General features: G+C 41.6%; 1 protein-coding gene across 3 annotated transcripts in view; it reads left to right on the top strand.

The window, feature by feature from the left end:
- inpp4b (inositol polyphosphate-4-phosphatase type II B) overlaps window positions 1–15,244 on the top strand; it is a 422,536-nt gene that overhangs the window by 74,836 nt on the left and 332,456 nt on the right. The window lies entirely within an intron of this gene.

Consider the following 15,244-nt stretch of genomic DNA (forward strand, 5'->3'; position numbering starts at 1 on the left):
GGACAACACTATAGACATGAAACTTGGATATAACTTAGAGTAGTCAGTGTACAGCTTGTATAGCAGTGTAGATTTACTGTCTTCTGAAAATAACTCAACACACAGCCATTAATGTCTAAATAGCTGGCAACATAAGTGAGTACACCCCACAGTGAACATGTCCAAATTGTGCCCAAATGTGTCGTTGTCCCTCCCTGGTGTCATGTGTCAAGGTCCCAGGTGTAAATGGGGAGCAGGGCTGTTAAATTTGGTGTTTTGGGTACAATTCTCTCATACTGGCCACTGGATTTTCAACATGGCACCTCATGGCAAAGAACTCTCTGAGGATGTGAGAAATAGAATTGTTGCTCTCCACAAAGATGGCCTGGGCTATAAGAAGATTGCTAACACCCTGAAACTGAGCTACAGCATGGTGGCCAAGGTCATACAGCGGTTTTCCAGGACAGGTTCCACTCGGAACAGGCTTCGCCAGGGTCGACCGAAGAAGTTGAGTCCACGTGTTCGGCGTCATATCCAGAGGTTGGCTTTAAAAAATAGACACATGAGTGCTGCCAGCATTGCTGCAGAGGTTGAAGACGTGGGAGGTCAGCCTGTCAGTGCTCAGACCATACGCCGCACACTGCATCAACTCGGTCTGCATGGTCGTCATTTCAGAAGGAAGCTGACGCACAAGAAAGCCAGCAAACAGTTTGCTGAAAACAAGCAGTCCAAGAACATGGATTACTGGAATGCCCTGTGGTCTGACGAGACCAAGATAAACTTGTTTGGCTCAGATGGTGTCCAGCATGTGTGGCGGCGCCCTGGTGAGAAGTACCAAGACAACTGTATCTTGCCTACAGTCAAGCATGGTGGTGGTAGCATCATGGTCTTGGGCTGCATGAGTGTTGCTGGCACTGGGGAGCTGCAGTTCATTGAGGGAAACATGAATTCCAACATGTACTGTGACATTCTGAAACAGAGCATGATCCCCTCCCTTCGAAAACTGGGCCTCATGGCAGTTTTCCAACAGGATAACGACCCCAAACACAACCTCCAAGATGACAACTGCCTTGCTGAGGAAGCTGAAGGTAAAGGTGATGGACTAAACCCAATTGAGCACCTGTGGCGCATCCTCAAGTGGAAGGTGGAGGAGTTCAAGGTGTCTAACATCCACCAGCTCCGTGATGTCATCATGGAGGAGTGGAAGAGGATTCCAGTAGCAACCTGTGCAGCTCTGGTGAATTCCATGCCCAGGAGGGTTAAGGCAGTGCTGGATAATAATGGTGGTCACACAAAATATTGACACTTTGGGCACAATTTGGACATGTTCACTGTGGGGTGTACTCACTTATGTTGCCAGCCATTTAGACATTAATGGCTGTGTGTTGAGTTATTTTCAGAAGACAGTAAATCTACACTGCTATACAAGTTGTACACTGACTACTCTAAGTTATATCCAAGTTTCATGTCTATAGTGTTGTCCCATGAAAAGATATAATAAAATATTTGCAGAAATGTGAGGGGTGTACTCACTTTTGTGATACACTGTATATATATATATATATATATATATATATACAAATCAGCCGTAACATTAAAACCACCTCTTTGTTTCTACACTCACTGTCCATTTTATCAGCTCCACTTACCATATAGAAGCACTTTGTAGTTCTACAATTACTGACTGTAGTCCATCTGTTTCTCTGCATGCTTTGTTAGCCCCTTTTTATGCTGTTCTTTAATGGTCAGGACTCTCCCAGGACCACCACAGAGCAGGTATTATTTGGGTGGTGGATCATTCTCAGCACTGCAGTGACACTGACATGGTGGTGGTGTGTTAGTGTGTGTTGTGCTGGTATGAGTGGATCAGACACAGCAGTGCTGATAGAGTTTTTAAACACCTCACTGTCCCTGCTGGACTGACAATAGTCCACCAACCAAAGATATCTAGCCAACAGCGCCCCGTGGGCAGCGTCCTGTGACCACTGATGAAGGTCTAGAAGATGACCAACTCAAACAGCAGCAATAGATGAGCGATTATCTCTGACTTTACATCTACAAGGTGGACCAACTAGGTAGGAGTGTCTAATAGAGTGGACAGTGAGTGGACACAGCGCTGCTGTGTCTGATCCACTCATACCAGCACAACACACACTAACACACCACCACCATGTCAGTGTCACTGCAGTGCTGATAATGATCCACCACCTAAATAATACCTGCTCTGTAGTGGTCCTGTGGGGGTCCTGACCATTGAAGAACAGGGTGAAAGGGGGTAACAAAGCATGCAGAGAAACAGATGGACTACAGTCAGTAATTGTAGAACTACAAAGTGCTTCTATATGGTAAGTGGAGCTGATAAAATGGACAGTGAGTGTAGAAACAAGGAGGTGGTTTTAATGTTATGGTTGATCAGTGTGTATATATACATACAATTTTTGTCAGTTACCTGTGAGTGGTGTGACACCAGTCTGTGACGCCTCTATTGCTGGAGCAGAATTAGTTCGTGGAGAACTATAGCTCATATGAGACACACATGCTACCATTTTAAAGCATACAATCTCTACTTTTCAATCTTTTACTTTTTTTATTCATTTATTTTTACTTTTCGTTTCTATTTCGGCTGCTCTTGTATTGAGGGGTCACCACTGTGGATCTTGTCTGCATACCAGATCTTGTCTTGGCAATCTAATTCTATCAGGGCTTGAGAGAGAACTGACAACTGGCTGTTCTGGCCAAAAACCTTTTATTGCTGCTTAGGTCAATTATTTATTAATGTTATTCTGTCAAGTTTATATAATTTATGTATTTAAGTGTTAATGGTAAACGGTCAGCCTTTCTACAGATACAATTGGCCATGTCTGAAGAAGGCAAAAGGCTGAATTGGTAATCACCTCAGTGCTGCTGCTGCAACAACAACTACTGTCAGGTCAATACTCCTACATGAGTGCTAGAGGAAAGTATGTGCTAGGCTGCATCCTTCTCAACAATCATGGATGTCGAGGAATTGAACATTGACAGGACTGACAGACTGACATCGAACAATTCAGTGTGTATGCAGGGTGCACTGGGCTTTTTAAAATCAGTGTTGTACAAAACCTGCTGTATAGAGCAGATTAGCGTGTGTATTAATTAGCGCTGAAAGCTTCTTCTAGCTGCTCTATTGGCAGCTTTGAGTTCTCTTTTGCATTTTACATGAGTGATTGCAGAAAGCGTGCAAACAGATTATTACTTACATAGGGCCTGGTATTAAAATGTTTAAGACCCTGAGGTTAATAATGGTGCAACAGTGCTTGATGGGTAATTAACATAAATAGGGGGACTTGAAAACTCAATTATTTGAAGGAAAGCCGCCTCTCCAGCTAATAGATGAAACCAAATCATGAACTAGATTAAACAGTCAGACGGGAATTCTCAGAAATAAATTCATTTGAAATCTGTCGTGGTGGCTCGGTGGGTAGCACTGTCACCTCACAGCAAGAAGATCCTGGGTTTGATCCCCAGGTAAAGTGGTCTGGGTCCTTTCTGTGTGGAGTTTGCATGTTCTCCCAGTGTCTGCGTGGGTTTCCTCCGGGTGTCCAAACAAGTCCAAAGACGTGCAGTCAGGTTAATTGGAGATACAACATTGTCCATGACTGTGTTTGATAGTGAACTGATTAATCTTGTGTTACCAGTAACTACCGTTTCTGTCATGAATGTAACCAAAGAACATGACGTTAAAATCCTAATAAATAAATAATAAATATCCTATAAATCTAAAGACAACCTATCATTGTTTTTTTCCATAGTCACATGAATGTACAACCTCATTCCCCTATCCTTTTTATTTAAAAAACCCAGCTCTTCTCTATCACATTGTCATTCAGCATCCATTAAACAACACACGACTACTTTTAACATAAGTGTATGAAGGTGGTTGTTTATTAGCTAGCTTATGTCTGTACTAAATGACATCACAAGTGCCACCACACGTTTTCAGGTGAAGTGTTCAGTAAAGAGGCGATGAAGGTCTTTAAGGGAAGGTTCGTTTTACTACTTGTTTGCTGGTACAGAGAAGATCCTTGATCCCTGTCTTCCTCGAGTTCTGGGTGGAGGATCAATAAAAGCAAGACTAGAGGCTTGAAGGTTGTGTGGTACAGAACATGGTTTGAGGCTGGTCCATTTTGGGTTTGTAGGTGAGACTCAGTGTTTTAAACTGAATGTGGGCATCCACAGGAAGCCGGTGAAGAGAACAGTGCAGCAGTGGGGTGATGTGGCAGTGTTTGGGTTGATTGAACACCAGAAAGGCAGCTGCATTTAGAATCAGTTTTAGGGGTTTAATAGTGGACATGAAAGCACCTGCCAAGAAGGTTTTAGGTTTCATATATATATATATGTATATATATAACATATACAGTATATACATACATACATATACATATATACAAGTGTCACCACAAAGCAAAAATACAATCCAACACTTAGACCTTTCTTCAAAACATAACTTAATGTCTTACATGAGCCAGGTGAAAGATCTAGTATTACTAAAGCATCTCTAGAGAACAGGTTAACCTCTCAGTCGAACGGCTTGTTTAGCCTCTGAGCAGCTCACATCTTCACCCCTGATCCACCCCCCACTAAGCAACATGAGTTTCACTTATTGTGGCAACCCAGTCTTCCTGTTGACCCTAGTCAGTGTGTACAAAAGGGGGCAGTAAATGCTGTCTTTGAACACTCTCTATCTGCTCAATGAAGTTACGTGGAGAGAGAGAGAGTGTAGACGTCTTCAAATGTTTTAAATTTTACATTACATTTACTTTTGTCCAGAGCGACTTACAGAAGTGCTTCCTCAGTAAATATTTCCTCTCAGTATACATCTTCTTGCTCTAGTTGAAGTAATAGAACAAAAGTATAGGTAGAAATGGTTTTCTCTAATAATTAGATTCAGATTAGATTAGATTCAACTTTATCGTCATTGTGCAGAGTACAAGTACTGAGCCAATAAAATTCAGAACAATTATTATAGAATATTAGCTGAAGTGCTTAATAAAGAGATGATGAAGGTCTTTAATTGTCTTTTAAAGACAGCGAGAGACTCAGATGTTCAAACAGACAGGGAAGGTTCATTTTACCACTTGGGAGCGAGACTAGTGACTCGATGTTGTGTGGTACACACCAGATTTGATGAGTTCTCTAAGGTAGATTGCAGCTGGTCCATTTTGGCTTTGTAGGCGAGCATCAGTGTTTTAAACTGAATGTGTGCAGCTACAGGAAGCCAGTGAAGAGAAGGTGGCAGTGGGGTGATGTGGCAGTTTTTAGGTTGATTGAAAACTTTTGAATCAGTTGCAGGGGTTTAATAGTGGACATGGGAGCACCTGTCAAGAAGGTTTTGGGTTTCAGCCCTGACCATCCAAGACTGGAAACTATTGTGTAGAAGAGGAGACTAGGTGACTGAAAATTGGTAGTAATTTAAATAGAGTTAATGGGGTAAAAAGCTACTTAATGGCATTTTAATTGAACTTTTGCCCCCAATTTACAACCAGTGGATCATATATTTATCTAAGAGCATGTCAGGTGAACTATAGCTCATATTGAGACACGTATGCTACTATTTTAAAGCTTACAATCTCTACTTTTCAAGATAATGTAATGGCATGAATAATGGTATGACTATTATGATAGTATTATATGTTATAATATTGTTTTTCTAGTTTGGCTGCCCTCGTATTGAGGGGGCACCACAGCGGATCTTATCCACATACCACACTTGGCAATCTACTTCTGTCTGGGCTTAAGAGAGCACTGACAAGTACACTTCCCAATGGCTAGGCTGTTCTGGCCAACAACAAATTCAGGGGCGGCATGTGCTCCTCACAGCAAGAAAGTCCTGGGTTCGATTTGCAGGTAGGGTGGTCTGGGTCCTTTCTGTTTGCATGTTCTCCCCATGTCTGCATGGGTTTCCACCAGGAGCTCCAGTTTCTCCTACAGTCCAAAAACATGCAACTGAGGTGAATTGGAGATACACAATTGTCCATGACTGTGTTTGATATTAAAAACTTAAACTGATAAATCTTGTGTAACCAGTAACTATCTGTCCTGTCATGAATGTAACCAAAGTGTGTAAAACATGACGTTATAATCCTAATAAATAAATAGTCAAATTCATATCATGTATTTAAGTTTATTTATTTTTTATTAGTCAAACATTTTGCCACAACATCTTGACTAACTCTTCAACCACCACCTTTAAGTTTAAAATCAAATGTTGAGGTGAATACTAGCATTCGTTTACATCCTACATGGAGGAAATGGAATCGCTTTATACTTTAAAAGGCTGAGTTTGTTAAGCTGCTGTAGAAAATTGATGTTAGATACCTGTCTGACTGCTGCAGAGCCATGAACGCTTGCTCGGTTAGCACTGAGTCGGAAATTACCCCGCTGTGAATGGCGTATCCTCCTCACCTCAATGCTCCTTTTCTTCTCACATGTCTGACTGGCTGACATGTCAGCATACAAGGCAGAGTGAGGACCATTAAAGAACTTTTTTTGGGCTATACTTGTTCTGTATAGCCAAAGATACATGGACATGTGTCTGTGGTAGTTTGTGCTCATTCAGACAAAGGAGCATTTGTAATGTTGGGTAAGTTATACCAGACGGCCTTGGCATCCTAATTCATTCCATACAGGAAAACAATAAACTAGTTTATGCAAGTTGCCCATTATTTGTGTTTTATTTTAATTACGTTAATCCAGCTCTCTGTCCTCTGGTACTGTTATGAATAAGCTACTTTTATGTTAAACTGGTTGTAAATATGTATGCCTAAACATCCTGTAAATAAAGAAAACAGCTATTAACAGCTTTGGGAGGGGGGCACAGTGGTTCAGTTGGTAGCACTGTTTCCTCAGCAAGAAGCTCTTTTGTTCGATCCCCAGGTGGGGCGGTCCGGGTCCTTTCTATGTGGAGTTTGCACGTTCTCCCTGTGTCTGCGTGGGTTTCCTGCAGGAGCTCCAGTTTCCTCCCACAGTACAAACACGTGCAAGTGAGGTGAACTGGAGATACAGAATTGTCCATGACTGTGTTTGACGTTAAAACTTGTGAACTGATGCCGCTCAGGTGGCGCAGCGGTAAAAACACACGCTGAACACCGGAACTGGGATCTCGAATTCATCGTATCGAATCTCAGCTCTGCCTGCCGGCTGGGCTGAGCAGCCACATGAACAAATATTGTCCTGTTGTTCAGATAGGGGTGGGATATTGAAAGCCGGATAGGGACTCTCTCATGACTGATGCAATTACGACCTCTGCTGGCTGCTTGATGGCGCCTGCACAGAGATGAGAAAAGAGTGCTGTCAGGGTGTGTCTCTCCGTACACAGTGCTAATCTGCATTGCACTCGTCAAAGTGTAGGTGACAAGATGCATACGGATGCTGCCCACGTGTCGGAGGGGGCATGGGTTAGCTTTGGAAAGGTTCAGAAATTGATATTGGAATAGTGGAATAACCCCAATTTTTAATCAGAGTCAGTGACTTTATGACACTCCTGGTGCAGAAATTTAAGCAGCTCGGCTTTGATTGATGACTTGTGACCATCCTTTGTCCTCTTGATCACATTCCAGAGGTTTTTACTGGGATTCAGTTATGGAAATTATGCTCACCTTGACATGACATTCGAATCCCAGCTCTGCCATGCAGCCTCTGTTGGGCCCTTGAGCAAGGCCCCTAACCCTCTCTGCTCCAGGGGTGCTGTACAGTGGCTGACCCATGCGCTCTGACCCCAGCTTCCAAACTAGCTGGGTTATGCAAAGAAATAATTTATCTGGTGGTTCTGTGTTCACACCTTGATTGACTGCTGGCGTTGAGTCCTACAGCCAAAAACAATCATCTGAGTTGGAGAACATGGTCTAAACATAAGGAATGAAGTTTAACCTTGTACGTGACTTAATTTATGTGTCCTTCACAAAGAGAAATGCCAGATTTCAGCTTTGCTAAAGCAATCCTCCACCACTCCACAAAGTTGAATCAGTTCATCTGGACACAAGTTTGTTGTATAGATACGTTTCGTCACTCAATCCGAATGACTTCTTCAGTCTGAGCTGGTGTTGAATACCCCAACCTTATATGCAGTTGATTTGCATAATGACCGATCACCGCCCATTGCATAACAATGGAACTGGTGATCAGGTCTATATGAAATTCACAATGACCATTAATTACAATGGCCATGTGTGTCTTTCACACATGATTGGGGTAATGCTCCAATGACGGCGTTGTATGATGGTGAGATTGTATGATGGTGAGATGATTTACCCCAATCATGTGTGAAAGATACACATGGCCATTGTAATTAATGTTATTATGGTATTCAACACCAGCTCAGACTGAAGAAGTCATTCGGATTGAGTGACGAAACGTATCTTTACAACAAACTTGTGTCCAGATGAACTGATTCAACTTTGTGGATTTGTGTACCTGGATTATTGAGCATGCATCAACACAATCCTCCACCACATTTCACTGTGGTTGTGAGACACAGTGGCTTGTAGGTCTCTCCAGGTATCCCTCTGACCATTTGACAATCAGATGTTGGTCCAAGCATTACTGGTGTACTCTGTGGTCCACTCATTATGGTCTTTTGTAAACCTCAGCCTGGCTTTTCCTCTCCGGTCATTGATGAGCTATTTTCTAGCTTTGCATGACTTCAGCCACTGGAAGCCTGTCCTCAAACTGTCCTCATGGAAGTCTGTCCTCACTGTGTATTTCACCTCAGCTGTCATTTGTCGTTCTTTTTTGTGAGTCACTTTGTCATTCTACGATGTTGAATGACATTTGAATTAGTTGGCGGTCATCCCGGTCAGCGGAGAGTTGTTTTCGCCCTCTGCTGGTTTGTAGCTTTGTTGTCCCCAGTGTCTGCTGCTCGACCTTGTTTTTATGAAACGCCTTCTGGATTTACATGGCTGCTGAACATGTAAAGATACTAATTAAAAAGAATTGGAGTGCTCCCTTTTTCAGAGCTGTATATTTTATTGTTCGATACTGAAATTTAATAAATATAAAATAAATAAATAAATAAAACCTTCTTGATGAAAACCACAAAATTAGAAGAATAAACCTTTATATTAAATGATGATGTAAAAGACGCTACTTAATGCATCCATAATTGATTCCAGTCTTTGGTGATGTGCAATTAGAAGCTTTTTTATATTTATTTATGAATTTCTCCCATTTTTCTCCCGATTTAGCGTAGTCAATTTTGTCTTCCACTGCTGGGGATCCCTGATTGCATTCGAGGAGGGTATATTTCCTGCTCATGCCTCCGCCAACCTGTGTGTAGTCCTAGCGCACCCTTTCTTATTCACCCATGCTTCTGCACAGGAGCCTCTATCTGCTAATCAGGGTCCTTGATTTGACTTACACAGCGTTTGAAGACCACACCCACATAGTCCGGTCATCCTGCCCAAGCAGAAACAGTGGCCAATTAGTGTCTGCTAGAGGCACTGTCAATTATGCCTGCTAGATTGCCGACAGGTGGTAATGCCGAGTTTCGAACCGAGGAGTTCAAAATATCTTGCTGTGCCACCTGGGCGCCTATAAGCCATTTTTTTAATATTCATTTATTATTTTTCTTTTTTTCTTTTTTATTATTATTATTTATTTTTTATATTTAATCATATTTGTATGTATATATATATTTTTTTATTTTTTTATCTTTTTTTTGCATTACATTATATTTAAATTTTTATTTTATTTAGTTTGCACTACATTGAAGTGTTTTTGTGTGACGCTTGTGATGTTTGTCAATTGCTGCTTGTAACGCAATTTCCCTTCGTCGATCAATAAAGTAATCAGTCAATCAATCAACTATATTGGTGGTACATTGGCTGGCACTTTTTAACCACCAATCTACACTTAATCGCCCATAATGACAAAGTAAAAACATGTTTTTAGAGTTTTAACTGTCCAACTGTCACACTGAAAGAGCTCCTGTGCAGAGATGGGAGAACATGTTGTACAGACAGCAATCTCAGCAGTACACAGGTTTTTGGCAGAGTGGCAATTTTGAAGCCACTGTTGAGTAAAAGGCATCTGATGGCATGTAAACGACTCTGGCAACATGAGGAAAAGATTTTCTCTTCTGACAAGACAAAAAAGAAACCATTTGGGCAGAACATTAAGCATTTTATCTAAGAAAAACAGGTACTGCATATCACCTGACATACCATCACTACAGTAAAACATGGTGGTAGAAGCATCGTGCTGTAGAGTTGCTTCTCAGACGCAGGAATGGGGAGACTGGTAGAAATTGAGTGACTGACGAATTCAGCCAAATATAGTAAAACCTTTATATTTAAATATAGTATAACCCATTTTTTTACCAGTGACTCAAAGCATATAGTCAAAACAACACTGGAGTGGCTTTGGAGCAAGTTTTCTTGTCCTTAAATGTCCTTAAGTGGCCCAGCCAAAGCTAGACTTAAACCCTATCAAACATCTGTCTAGAGACCTGAGGATGGAAGCTCACCATCTAATCTGACATTCCCTGAATTCAGGAGTGCGAAGCTTGCAGAGACGTATCAAATTCACCCTGATTGGGGACTGAGCTCAGCATGCGCCTGTGACTTGTGTAGTGCGCGCCGCTCAATGACCTGATTTCTCCAGCCGCTGATCAGCCGTCCAGGCTCTGATCTTTCCCTGTATGTTTTAAATTCTCTGTGGTCGGTCATGTCTTTTTCAGTTCCTGATGATTAGCTGCAAGCCCAACGATTAGAAACAGCCAATGGTAAAGCAGAAAATTAATTAATAAATAAATGTATTAAAGAAGTATGAACAGCCCATTAGAGTGCCTGTATTTTTCCAAACCTTTTTGCATTTTTTGTAACATGCTGTGTCAGTTTTTGTACTTGGACACTGTCAGTACTTGTAGTATTTGTACTACAGTTTGACTACCAATGTGTCAGTGCACTAGATGCATTTCAGTATGTCTGCTGCAGTATTTAGAACATGAACCTGTAGTTATTTATAATGTATGTAGAATTTATGTTGTATGGCCACACACACCTGACCATGACTGTGAGAACAGTGGTAGCCTAGTGGGTAGAGCCTTGGACTATCAATTGCAAGGTTGACATTTACATTTGCAGCATTTAGAAGAAGCTTTTTTCCCAAAGCAGCTTACGATACTGTGACAGTATTCAGTATAAGCAATTGAGGGTTAAGGGCCTTGCTCAAGGGCCCAACAGTGGCAACCTGGCAGTGGTGGGGCTTGAACCTGCAACCTTCAGAATACTAGTCCAGTACCTTAACCACTAGGCTACAACTGCCTTGTGAGAGTTCGGTTGAGAGTTCGAATTACAGCTCTGCCATGTGGCCACTGTTGGGCCCTTGAGTAAGACCCTTAACCCTCTGGGCTCCAGGGGCGCCATACGATGGCTGACCCTGCACTCTGACCTCAGCATATAAAGGCATTATTCTTTTTCTATGAGCTTGTCGGACATTTATTTTATTGACCTGTTAGCAATGGGTGTGGTTCAAACACTTTGTCATTAATTTGTTGGGGTGTCCACATATATTTGGCCATATAGTGTATATTTGAGGGTTTTCTGTCATTCATGTAAGCAAACCTCTGATTTCTTATGGCCTAAACACATGGACCTTCTTCTAAAGGGCATCATCATTAAATCTGAGGCCAAAGCATCAGATAATAGCTTAAAATGCGCCCATAAATAACAAGACAAAGATACTTCATTTATGTATGAACTAATTCTAAGTAATACAATCCCAACATTTGTGTTTTTAATCTATTTATACATTTAATTACCTGATTCATGTTATGACCTATACTGCTGTAATCCTCCACTCCTGATATTAAGAGAGCCATGAGGGAACTGATGAACCTTGTGTAATGAGTATTTACCGTTCCTATCATGAATGTAAGTGTAAAACATGATTTTGAAATCCTAATAAACAAACAAACTTCATGAACAGCTTTTGGCACCCCAGCTTGTGTCACATGACTCAATGGTGATCCCTGATTGGCCGGATTTCTATTGTTTTCTGACTAGTTGGATGTAGTTACTATATATTTCCTTTGTAAAATAGACACTTCAAGAGAACATTATGCAACTATCACATGTTAAGTAGACAGGGCAGGACCTAGTAACTACAAATATGGTCTAAACTCAATTTTGAAAAAAATTTTTGATACTAGGTTTTGCCATTGGAGGCAAGAAATAACCTCCCCTGAATGATCCACAGCCTCAGCTTAAATGCCTTGAGCGGTGGATCATTAGCTTCATTGACCAATCATCATGAGGGGTGTCGGCTAGCCACTATAAACAAATCCACAGCTGCATCCGAAATCGCATACGTCCATACTGAACAGTACGCAAAAGCAGTACGCAAGAGCGAAAAGTACCCGGATAACCTACTTCATGGGCATTTATGAGTATGCAAATGATGCACACTTGCGGTCCGCTAATGTATCCCATAATTCAACTGAAAAGCAGAGAGTCGGCTGTTTACAAGTGTAAAAGTAAGTAAGACAAAAATTAAAAATTTTATTACTGTATTACTGTACAGTTATTACTGTTAATTACTGTTAATTACTGTTAACCCTGAGTAATGTTATTAGTAGCTTTGTGGAGAGTCACAGAGTTAATTTTGTCTGTTTTTTAAATTGTTATAACTGCTGCGATGTAACGTCAGGCATCACGTGACGTTGGTAAGATGGCGAACGTAGTACGTCTGAAGCTGCATACTTGTGTACTGAAAAACTTACTGCTCTACCGGCTGAGCAGTGCGCACTGCCTCGAATCTGGAACGTACTGTTTAAGTATGCGATTTCGGACGCAGCCCACTTCCAACATGTGCTCCTCCTGGAGAAAGGGGCGTGGCACATAAACATAATGCACAGAGAGGCTGGATTTGTGACAGTGACACGAATAAGCCTTATTTACTTGTTTACCATGCCTTCATATAATAATTCTAATGTAATGAGCCAGTGTTTGCTACCGTAAGTATTTGCATGCTTTTTACATTTACATAAAATCTGCACTTTATTACTATTATTTAAAACTTGCCTAAAGCAATTGTCTTTACTTGGCATTGTTTACTGTTAATAAAGTAACTCAGATTCTGTCTGGAGGTTTAATCTGGTTTGTAATGAAAAGAAGGAGAAAATTCCGAGGCGACCTTGTGTTTGGTTCTTGTTTATTGTGTGGAGAGAGGTTGTGTGGTGAAGGTTAAATATCTCCTGCTGATTTTCCCTTTGGTTTACTGTTCTGTAATTTCATTTGGCGTGCAGTTTTATCTATTTTATTATAAATGTTAAAAATGTCTGAGTGAGCAGCGATAAAAGAATGAGAGAGAGAGAGAGAGAGAGAGAGAGAGAGAGAGAGAGAGAGAAGGAAAGGAAATGTGATTTTGAAAGCATATCATAGACCGACCTTTCCTGCTTGAGGAAATTGGGGAAGGATTTGACTTTCTAAAACCTTTTCTGAGATACGAGAGAGATGGAAAACTGGACAGCTTACAAGTGGAGGTTTTTAGACTCGGTCATGTGATTTCCGTCGTCTCTGGGAGAGGGCTCAACATACAGATTCCAGGCCCTAAAAACAGAGATGTCGACCTTCTTCTAAAGGGCAGCATCATTAAATCTGCAGCTTGCTGGAGGCCAAGGCAGCAGATAATAGCCTAAAAATGTGCCCATAAATAAAAAGACAAATGTGCTTTACTTATGCGTAAACTAATTCTAAGTAATACAATCCAAACCTTTATGTTTTTTTCTATTCTGTTTATACATTTTTTCTCAAATTACCCAATTCGGCGGCACAGTGGCTCGGTGCATAGCACTGCCGCCTCACAGCAAAAAGGTCCTGGGTTCGATCCCCAGGTGGGGCAGTCCGGGTCCTTTCTGTGCAAAGTTTGCATGTTCTCCCCATGTCTGTGTGTGTTTTCTCCGGGAGCTCCTGCTGCAGCCTAGTGGTTAAGGTACTGGACCAGTAATCAGAAGGTTGCCGGTTCAAGCCCCACCACTACCAGGTTGCCACTGTTGGGCCCTTGAGCAAGGCCCTTAACCCTCAATTGCTTAGATTGTATCGCTTTGGATAAAAGCCGAAAATATATATGTAAATGAGCTCCGGTTTCCTCCCACAGTCCCAAAAACTGTGGATGTAGGTGAATGGGTGTGTGTGTGTGTGTGTGTGTGTATGTGTGTCTGCCCTGCGATGCACTGGCAGCCCATCCAGGGTGTTACTGTGTGCCTTGTGCCCATTGAAAAGCTGGGATAGGCTCCATATCCCCATTCTCCCCATTTCATTGTGCAGGTTTCTTTGATTAACAAGTAGAGGTCATAACTGAACCAGTTCTGAATAATCCCCACCCACAGTCCCACCCTACAGACAAGCTGATCATTGTCTGTATAGCTACACGGCCTGCCGGTAGTATATTTACATTTTTAATATTTAGCAGATGCTTTTCTTATCCAAAGCAACATGCGTTATACCGTCTAAGCAATTAAGGGTTAAGGGCCTTGCTCAAGGGCCCAACAGTAGCAACCTGGCAGTGGTGGGGTTTAAACCAGCAGCCTTCTGTTTACTAGTCCAGTACCTACAACTAACAGAGCTGAGATTTAAACTCATGAGTTTGAAATGTCAGCTTTGGTGTGCTGGTGTGTTTTTACCGCTGCGCTACTCGAGCTCCTCAGCCTTTGTGGGGTTTTTTGTTTATTAATTTTTATTAATTTAGTGTTTAATTAATTTCTTTTGCAATAAGGCAGCATATTGGCATGGCGTGGTGCACATTACCAAGGCCCTGGGGATCTGGGTTTTAATCCACTGATCACTATAAGGGGTTCAAAAGGCTTAAAATGGTTTAAAGGGCTTCTTATTAGCTTCTAAAACAGAGGTGTAAAACTCGATCACAGAGAGGGCCAAAAAAATGGGACTGTGTCAAGGGCCAAACAGGGTCAACATTTATTTAACAGGATGAACAGGATATTGGATAAAGTGCAAAAGGAAACATATTTAGGTAGGTTACATGAGGATGAATGTGCAATAGAGTGGGGGAAAGGTGAAGCTTTCTTGGTGTTGCGATGCATTCTGGGATTTGTAGTATCAATGGCATGCATCCTATATACTGTTAGGCCAAATATAATTGTACCTCGGGCCAGATGGCTGACCCATCACACCCTGGTTACTCCCTTTTCCAATGGTTTGCATCTAAGCCGAGACCAAGAGTAAAAGCTAAAAAGTCTCGGGCCAACTGCCACCTCCACTGCTTGTTTTCCCAG

Source organism: Trichomycterus rosablanca, chromosome 5, assembly GCF_030014385.1.
Source record: "Trichomycterus rosablanca isolate fTriRos1 chromosome 5, fTriRos1.hap1, whole genome shotgun sequence".
Lineage (NCBI taxonomy): Eukaryota > Metazoa > Chordata > Actinopteri > Siluriformes > Trichomycteridae > Trichomycterus > Trichomycterus rosablanca.